This window comes from Bufo bufo, chromosome 1 (genome assembly GCF_905171765.1).
Source record: "Bufo bufo chromosome 1, aBufBuf1.1, whole genome shotgun sequence".
Lineage (NCBI taxonomy): Eukaryota > Metazoa > Chordata > Amphibia > Anura > Bufonidae > Bufo > Bufo bufo.
This window is the reverse complement of record NC_053389.1, coordinates 753546144-753556477: the sequence shown is the minus strand read 5'-3', so window position 1 is coordinate 753556477 and position 10334 is coordinate 753546144. Positions and strand designations below refer to the sequence as shown.

At 49.4% G+C, this 10334-nt stretch overlaps 2 non-coding genes across 2 annotated transcripts; one reads left to right on the top strand and one right to left on the bottom strand.

Annotated features, from left to right (window-relative positions):
* TRNAT-AGU lies at positions 1-74 on the bottom strand. Its single transcript has one exon. It is a non-coding gene; the product is annotated as a tRNA-Thr (tRNA).
* A 1282-nt stretch (positions 75-1356) lies between these two features.
* Positions 1357-1438, top strand: TRNAS-CGA. The gene has a single exon. It is a non-coding gene; the product is annotated as a tRNA-Ser (tRNA).
* The last annotated feature ends 8896 nt before the right edge of the window (positions 1439-10334 follow it).

Sequence of the window (10334 nt, the reverse complement as noted above, 5' to 3'; positions counted from 1 at the left end):
AGGCACTGCTGAGATTTGAACTCAGGATCTCCTGTTTACTAGACAGGCGCTTTAACCAGCTAAGCCACAGCACCAAGATGAAACTTTGTAATGTATCTTCATTTTTCTCACCTTTCGGCATCCTATATTTGCCCAGGCCTATAGGATCTCTTTAAATTTTGAAAATGCCATATGGTCACTCCAAAAATCTGTCTAGATTGGAACAAAACAGAGCAACTGTTCAGAAAGGAAAATCTGATGTCGAAATCTAGTGGCTTGATAATATTTTTTCATGTGACATAAAGTTCTGAATGAAAAGGCACTGCTGAGATTTGAACTCAGGATCTCCTGTTTACTAGACAGGCGCTTTAACCAGCTAAGCCACAGCATCACACCACTGACAGCCTGGAAGGCCATCAAAATTTTAAAATATTCAACTGCACTTTTGGCCTGATGTTTAACACATTTGCCAGCAAAATAAGTTACACTCGACTGATTTCAGTGCGTTCTGCATGGAGAAGCAGAGGGTAAGCCTCATTGAAAGACGGAGGGGCTAAACATTTGCGCGCATCAGCAGGAAATAAAACTACACCAGGCCATTGTCAAAAATCCAAGGGTCAATTTGGATTTATGCCACATATGCAACTGTATTGCTCTCCTCTGGGTGGCGATAAAGTTGAATACTTTGGTGAATAACGGGATCCAATGACTCCCGTGCCCTGCCATTCACTTTCATAGGCCATAGGCCACTGCAGTTTAGTATTTAAAGGGTATTGTGAAGCATAGCAGACACATTATTGGGGTAGAATAAGGATAATACTGTTGGGGCACCAAGATGGGGAGGATGATGGAAACATGATGAACTGAAGATGTCTGTGTTGCAAACTTTGCAGAGACGAGGCATGGCTAAAAGAAGTCATCATGGCGGTCTGGGCCAAATGGAGAATATGGGGAACCAGAATGTGTATAATCACAGCAGACATCACTGGATATAATAGGTATTTCATCCCAAATTTTGGCACTGGATCCTTTCAAGGCAAAGTCTGAAAAGATTTTTTGGGGTAAATTATTCCTTCACACTCATGATAGGATCCAATCTCATTTTAGTGTTAAATATACATCTTCTAAAGGAGGTCACGATGCACACTTCTGAATAAGCCCTTATATAGAATTGGACCTTTTGGAACTTCAGGAAATCAACTTCTCGCTCCAAGAAATGATGACACATCTTCCCCGTATGTACTTAATCTATTGCTTGGAGTAGAACAGGCTATTTGTTTTGTTTAAAGATTGGAGCTGCTTAGCTGCCAAGCTGCCAAGCTGCCAAGCTACCAAGCTACCAAACTGCCAGACTGCCAGAAATCTTTCTGCTTATCAGTAGTCGTGGCCGAGTGGTTAAGGCGATGGACTCGAAATCCATTTGGGTTTTCCCGCGTAGGTTCAAATCCTGCCGACTATGTTTGACTGGACTGTTTTTTCCTATAAACTGTTGCTATCATATAAAGAAAGTGAGGCACAATTAAGCTGTTTTGCAATGAATTCACATCATTATCAACGTTCCTCTGTGTTCAAATGCAGCTTGAAATAGGGAGAAAATATTTAAAAAAAAAAAAATTGTGGTTGTAAGTGTTATTTTTTGTTTTCTTTTGTTTCATTAATCAATAGTACATGTAAAAAGATTAAACTTTGTAATGTATCTTCATTTTTCTCACCTTTCGGCATCCTATATTTGCCCAGGCCTATAGGATCTCTTTAAATTTTGAAAATCCCATATGGTCACTCCAAAAATCTGTCTAGATTGGAACAAAACAGAATAGACAGAGATGATAGAGGAACTGGAGCTATGGGAGGGAAAGAGAATCATGTTACCATCTCACTGCCTTTAGCAAGTAATGAGTGAGGTGAGTACTTAAGGCAGCAGTCAGGAATCTGGCACTGCTGGATCATCCTGACTACGGACTATAAAAACCAGTCACATTTTGAAAAGATGTTTTCTAGCTAAATAGTGCATCTTATAGTCCACAAACAACTTTAAGTAGGAAATGTAGGATGAGATCATGAGAGACATGAAACCCAGACCCCAACTCAAAATAAATTAAAAATCCAAAATTCATTTAGATTCTAGAAAAGACCCATAACTTAATTCAGGCCCTAGACTTATAATTTAATTCAGACCCCTATATTAATTCAACCAGGATGGAACCAGAATTTCTTTGTTTTAGGTAATGATTATTTTTGTTGTTACCTATGGTTCCTAATCTATCAGAGTTGAATCAAAAACTCCTACATTAACAGACATGTCAAGTGTAATGACAGGTCCTCTTTAAATCTGTGTGTGAACTGTCTGTTGAGAGCAACTGTTCAGAAAGGAAAATCTGAGGTGAAAATCTAGTGGCTTGATCATATTTTTTCATGTGACATAAAGTTCCGAATGAAAAGGCACTGCTGAGATTTGAACTCAAGATCTCCTGTTTATTAGACAGGCGCTTTAAACATCTAAGCCACAGCGCCTCACCACTGACAGCCTAGAAGCCTGGGAGCCTGGGAGCCATCAAAATTTGAAAATATTCAACTGCACTTTTGGCCTGATATTTAACACAGAGGAGAGAGGTCCCATAGCAGAGAATCTGGCTTCATGTCAGCAGAGAATCAGTCTTCAGGTCATAGCAGAGAATCAAGCATCACTTCACTCACCACTGGAACAGTCCATTGTCAGATATTTAGGCCCCGGCACCCAGGCAGAGGAGAGAGGTACAATAACAGAGATTCAGGCTTCATGTCAGCAAAGAATCAGTCTTCATGTCATAGCAGAGAATCAGGCTTCACGTCACCCACCACTGTCACAGTCCATTGTCATATATTTAGGCCCCGGCACCCAGACAGAGGAGAGAGGTCCCATAACAGAGATTCAGGCTTCATGTCAGCAGAGAATCAGTCTTCATGTCATAGCAGAGAATCAGGCTTCATGTCACCCACCACTGGAACAGGCCACTGTCAGATATTTTTAGGCCCCGGCACCCAGACAGAGGAGAGGTTCATTCAACTTTGGGTTGCCTCGCAATATAATGGTAAAATGAAAATAAAAATAGGATTGAATGAGGAAGTGCCCTGGAGTACAATAATATATGGTTAAGGGGAGGTAGTTAATGTCTAATCTGCACAAGGGATGGACAGGTCTTATGTAGAATTGAGCGAACACCTGGATGTTCGGGTTCGAGAAGTTCGGCCGAACTTCCTGGAAATGTTCGGGTTCGGGATACGAACCCGATTCGAACTTCGTCCCGAACCCGAACCCCATTGAAGTCAATGGGGACCCGAACTTTTGGGCACTAAAAAGGCTGTAAAACAGCCCAGGAAAGAGCTAGAGGGCTGCAAAAGGCAGCAACATGTAGGTAAATCCCCTGCAAACAAATGTGTATAGGGAAATGAATTAAAATAAAAATAAAAAAAATAAAAATTACCCAATATCAATTGGACAGAGGTCCCATAGCAGAGAATCTGGCTTCACATCAGCAGAGAATCAGTCTCTTCATGCCATAGCAAAGAATATGGCTTCATGTCAGCACAGAATCAGTCTCTTCATGCCATAGCAGAGAATCTGGCTTCATGTCAGCACAGAATCAGTCTTCATGTCATAGCAGAGAATCAGGCTTCACGTCACCCACCACTGGAACAGGCCACTGTCACACATTTAGGCCCAGGCACCCAGGCAGAGGAGAGAGGTCCAGTAACAGAGAATCTGGCCTTATGTCAGCACAGAATCTGTCTTCATGTCATAGCAGAGAATCAGGCATCACGTCACCCACCACTGGAGCAGGCCACTGTCACATATTTAGGCCCAGGCACCCAGGCAGAGGAGAGAGGTCCCGTAACAGAGAATCTGGCCTTATGTCAGCGCAGAATCAGTCTTCATGTCATAGCAGAGAATCAGGCATCACGTCACCCACCACTGGAACAGGCCACTGTCACACATTTAGGCCCAGGCACCCAGGCAGAGGAGAGAGGTCCCGTAACAGAGAATCTGGCCTTATGTCAGCGCAGAATCAGTCTTCATGTCATAGCAGAGAATCAGGCTTCACGTCACCCACCACTGGAACAGGCCACTGTCACACATTTAGGCCCAGGCACGCAGGCAGAAGAGAGAGGTCCCGTAACAGAGAATCCAGCCTTATGTCAGCGCAGAATCAGTCTTCATGTCATAGCAGAGAATCAGGCTTCACGTCACCCACCACTGGAACAGGCCACTGTCACACATTTAGGCCCAGGCACCCAGGCAGAGGAGAGAGAATCTGGCCTTATGTCAGCGCAGAATCAGTCTTCATGTCATAGCAGAGAATCAGGCTTCACGTCACCCACCACTGGAACAGGCCACTGTCACACATTTAGGCCCAGGCACCCAGGCAGAGGAGAGAGGTCCCGTAACAGAGAATCTGGCCTTATGTCAGCGCAGAATCAGTCTTCATGTCATAGCAGATAATCAGGATTCACGTCACCCACCACTGGAACAGGCCACTGTCACACATTTAGGCCCAGGCACCCAGGCAGAGGAGAGAGGACCCGTAACAGAGAATCTGGCCTTATGTCAGCACAGAATAAGTCTTCATGTCATAGCAGAGAATCAGGCTTCACGTCACCCACCACTGGAACAGGCCACTGTCACACATTTAGGGCCCGGCACCCAGATAGAGGAGAGAGGTCCTGTAACAGAGAATCTGGCCTTATGTCAGCACAGAATCTGTCTTCATGTCATAGCAGAGAATCAGGCATCACGTCACCCACCACTGGAACAGGCCACTGTCACACATTTAGGCCCAGGCACCCAGGCAGAGGAGAGAGGTCCCGTAACAGAGAATCTGGCCTTATGTCAGCGCAGAATCAGTCTTCATGTCATAGCAGAGAATCAGGCATCACGTCACCCACCACTGGAACAGGCCACTGTCACACATTTAGGCCCAGGCACCCAAGCAGAGGAGAGAGGTCCCGTAACAGAGAATCTGGCCATATGTCAGCGCAGAATCAGTCTTCATGTCATAGCAGAGAATCAGGCTTCACGTCACCCACCACTGGAACAGGCCACTGTCACACATTTAGGCCCAGGCACCCAGGCAGAGGAGAGAGGTCCCGTAACAGAGAATCTGGCCTTATGTCAGCGCAGAATCAGTCTTCATGTCATAGCAGAGAATCAGGCTTCACGTCACCCACCACTGGAACAGGCCACTGTCACACATTTAGGCCCAGGCACCCAGGCAGAGGAGAGAGGTCCCGTAACAGAGAATCTGGCCTTATGTCAGCGCAGAATCAGTCTTCATGCCATAGCAGAGAATCAGGCTTCACGTCACGCACCACTGGAACAGGCCACTGTCACACATTTAGGCCCAGGCACCCAGGCAGAGGAGAGAGGTCCCGTAACAGAGAATCTGGCCTTATGTCAGCACAGAATAAGTCTTCATGTCATAGCAGATAATCAGGCTTCACGTCACCCACCACTGGAACAGGCCACTGTCACACATTTAGGGCCCGGCACCCAGACAGAGGAGAGAGGTCCTGTAACAGAGAATCTGGCCTTATGTCAGCACAGAATCTGTCTTCATGTCATAGCAGAGAATCAGGCATCACGTCACCCACCACTGGAACAGGCCACTGTCACACATTTAGGCCCAGGCACCCAGGCAGAGGAGAGAGGTCCCGTAACAGAGAATCTGGCCTTATGTCAGCGCAGAATCAGTCTTCATGTCATAGCAGAGAATCAGGCTTCACGTCACCCACCACTGGAACAGGCCACTGTCACACATTTAGGCCCAGGCACGCAGGCAGAAGAGAGAGGTCCCGTAACAGAGAATCCAGCCTTATGTCAGCGCAGAATCAGTCTTCATGTCATAGCAGAGAATCAGGCTTCACGTCACCCACCACTGGAACAGGCCACTGTCACACATTTAGGCCCAGGCACCCAGGCAGAGGAGAGAGAATCTGGCCTTATGTCAGCGCAGAATCAGTCTTCATGTCATAGCAGAGAATCAGGCTTCACGTCACCCACCACTGGAACAGGCCACTGTCACACATTTAGGCCCAGGCACCCAGGCAGAGGAGAGAGGTCCCGTAACAGAGAATCTGGCCTTATGTCAGCGCAGAATCAGTCTTCATGTCATAGCAGATAATCAGGATTCACGTCACCCACCACTGGAACAGGCCACTGTCACACATTTAGGCCCAGGCACCCAGGCAGAGGAGAGAGGTCCCGTAACAGAGAATCTGGCCTTATGTCAGCACAGAATAAGTCTTCATGTCATAGCAGAGAATCAGGCTTCACGTCACCCACCACTGGAACAGGCCACTGTCACACATTTAGGGCCCGGCACCCAGATAGAGGAGAGAGGTCCTGTAACAGAGAATCTGGCCTTATGTCAGCACAGAATCTGTCTTCATGTCATAGCAGAGAATCAGGCATCACGTCACCCACCACTGGAACAGGCCACTGTCACACATTTAGGCCCCGGCACCCAGACAGAGGAGTAAGGTCCTGTAACAGAGAATCTGGCCTTATGTCAGCGCAGAATCAGTCTTCATGTCATAGCAGATAATCAGGATTCACGTCACCCACCACTGGAACAGGCCACTGTCACACATTTAGGCCCAGGCACCCAGGCAGAGGAGAGAGGTCCCGTAACAGAGAATCTGGCCTTATGTCAGCACAGAATAAGTCTTCATGTCATAGCAGAGAATCAGGCTTCACGTCACCCACCACTGGAACAGGCCACTGTCACACATTTAGGGCCCGGCACCCAGATAGAGGAGAGAGGTCCTGTAACAGAGAATCTGGCCTTATGTCAGCACAGAATCTGTCTTCATGTCATAGCAGAGAATCAGGCATCACGTCACCCACCACTGGAACAGGCCACTGTCACACATTTAGGCCCCGGCACCCAGACAGAGGAGTAAGGTCCTGTAACAGAGAATCTGGCCTTATGTCAGCACAGAATCAGTCTTCATGTCATAGCAGAGAATCAGGCTTCACGTCACCCACCACTGGAACAGGCCACTGTCACACATTTAGGCCCCGGCACCCAGACAGAGGAGAGGTTCATTCAACTTTGGGTTGCCCCGCAATATAATGGTAAAATGAAATTAAAAATAGTATTGAATGAGGAAGTGCCCTGGAGTAGAATAATATATTGTTAAGGGGAGGTATTTCATATCTAATCTGCACAAGGGATGGACAGGTCCTGTGGGATCCATGCCTGGTTCATTTTTATGAACGTCAGCTTGTCCACATTGGCTGTAGACAGGCGGCTGCGTTTGTCTGTAATGATGCCCCCTGCCGTGCTGAATACACGTTCAGACAAAACGCTGGCCGCCGGGCAGGCCAGCACCTCCAAGGCATAAAAGGCTAGCTCTGGCCACGTGGACAATTTGGAGACCCAGAAGTTGAATGGGGCCGAACCATCAGTCAGTACGTGGAGGGGTGTGCACAGGTACTGTTCCACCATGTTAGTGAAATGTTGCCTCCTGCTAACACGTTTCGTATCAGGTGGTGGTGCACTTAGCTGTGGCGTGTTGACAAAACTTTTCCACATCTCTGCCATGCTAACCCTGCCCTCAGAGGAGCTGGGCGTGACACAGCTGCGTTGGCGACCTCTTGCTCCTCCTCTGCCTTCGCCTTGGGCTTCCACTGGTTCCCCTGTGACATTTGGGAATGCTCTCAGTAGCGCGTCTACCAACGTGCGCTTGTACTCGCGCATCTTCCTATCACGCTCCAGTGTAGGAAGTAAGGTGGGCACATTGTCTTTGTACCGGGGATCCAGCAGGGTGGCAACCCAGTAGTCCGCACACGTTAAAATGTGGCCAACTCTGCTGTTGTTGCGCAGGCACTGCAGCATGTAGTCGCTCATGTGTGCCAGGCTGCCCAGAGTTAAGGACAAGCTGTCCTCTGTGGGAGGCGTATCGTCATCGTCCTGTGTTTCCCCCCAGCCACGCACCAGTGATGGGCCCGAGCTGCTTTGGGTGCCACCCCGCTGTGAACATGCTTCATCCTCATCCTCCTCCACCTCCTCCTCATCCTCGTCCTCCTCGTCCTCCAGTAGTGGGCCCTGTCTGGCCACATTTGTACCTGGCCTCTGCTGTTGCAAAAAACCTCCCTCTGAGTCACTTCGAAGAGACTGGCCTGAAAGTGCTAAAAATGACCCCTCTTCCTCCTCTTCCTCCTGGGCCACCTCCTCTTCCATCATCGCCCTAAGTGTTTTCTCAAGGAGACATAGAAGTGGTATTGTAACGCTGATAACGGTGTCATCGCCACTGGCCATGTTGGTGGAGTACTCGAAACAGCGCAACAGGGCACACAGGTCTCGCATGGAGGCCCAGTCATTGGTGGTGAAGTGTGTCTGATCCACAGTGCGACTGACCCGTGCGTGCTGCAGCTGAAACTCCACTATGGCCTGCTGCTGCTCGCACAGTCTGTCCAGCATATGCAAGGTGGAGTTCCACCTGGTGGGTACGTCGCATATGAGGCGGTGAGCGGGAAGGCGGAAGTTATGCTGTAGCGCAGACAGGCGAGCAGTGGCAGGGTGTGAACGCCGGAAGCGCGAACAGACGGCCCGCACTTTATGCAGCAGCTCTGACATGTCGGGGTAGTTGCGAATGAACTTCTGCACCACCAAATTCAGCACATACGCCAGGCAAGGGATGTGCGTCAAACCGGCTAGTCCCAGAGCTGCAACGAGATTTCGCCCATTATCGCACACCACCAGGCCGGGCTTGAGGCTCACCGGCAGCAACCACTCGTCGGTCTGTTGTTCTATACCCCGCCACAACTCCTGTGCGGTGTGGGGCCTGTCCCCCAAACATATGAGTTTCAGAATGGCCTGCTGACGTTTACCCCGGGCTGTGCTGAAGTTGGTGGTGAAGGTGTGTGGCTGACTGGATGAGCAGGTGGAAGAAGAGGAGGAGGAAGCTGAGTAGGAGGAGGAGGAGACAGGAGGCAAAGAATGTTGCCCTGCGATCCTTGGCGGCGGAAGGACGTGCGCCAAACAGCTCTCCGCCTGGGGCCCAGCCGCCACTACATTTACCCAGTGTGCAGTTAGGGAGATATAGCGTCCCTGGCCGTGCTTACTGGTCCACGTATCTGTGGTTAGGTGGACCTTGCCACAGATGGCGTTGCGCAGTGCACACTTGATTTATCGGACACTTGTTTGTGCAGGGAAGGCACGGCTCTCCTGGAGAAGTAGTGGCGGCTGGGAACAACATACTGTTGGACAGCAAGTGACATGAGCTGTTTGAAGCTGTGTGTGTCCACCAGCCTAAATGACAGCATTTCATAGGCCAGTAGTTTAGAAATGCTGGCATTGAGGGCCAGGGATCGAGGGTGGCTAGGTGGGAATTTACGCTTTCTCTCAAATGTTTGTGAGATGGAGAGCTGAACGCTGCCGTGTGACATGGTTGAGATGCTTGGTGACGCAGGTGGTGGTGTTGGTGGTACATCCCATGTTTGCTGGGCGGCAGGTGCCAACGTTCCTCCAGAGGCAGAGGAAGAGGCCGAGGCGGCGGCAGCAGCAGCAGAAGAGGCCGAGGCGGCAGCAGCAGCAGAAGAGGCCGAGGCGGCGGCAGCAGCAGAAGAGGCCGAGGCGGCAGCAGCAGAAGAGGCAGCAGGGGGAGCCTGAGTGACTTCCTTGTTTTTAAGGTGTTTAGTCCACTGCTTTGCATGCAGGTGCCTGCTCATGCAGGTTGTGCTAAGGTTTAGAACGTTAATGCCTCGCTTCAGGCTCTGATGGCACAGCGTGCAAACCACTCGGGTCTTGTCGTCAGCACATTGTTTGAAGAAGTGCCATGCCAGGGAACTCCTTGAAGCTGCCTTTGGGGTGCTCGGTCCCAGATGGTGGCGGTCAGTAGCAGGCGGAGTCTCTTGGCGGCGGGTGTTCTGATTTTGCCCACTGCTCCCTCTTTTGCTATGCTGTTGGCTCGGTCTCACCACTGCCTCTTCCTCCGAACTGTGAAAGTCAGTGGCACGACCTTCATTCCATGTGGGGTCTAGGACCTCATCGTCCCCTGCATCGTCTTCAACCCAGTCTTGACCCCTGACCTCCTGTTCAGTCTGCACACTGCAGAAAGACACAGCAGTTGGCATCTGTGTTTCGTCATCATCAGAGACGTGCTGAGGTGGTATTCCCATGTCCTCATCATCAGGAAACATAAGTGGTGAAGAGCTAGGTGGATGCCCTTGGGAAACCCTGGCAGCAGAGTCTTCAAACAGCATAAGAGACTGCTGCATAACTTGAGGCTCAGACAGTTTCCCTTATATGCATGGGGGTGATGTGACAGACTGATGGGCTTGGTTTTCATGCGCCATCTGTGCACTTTCTGCAGAA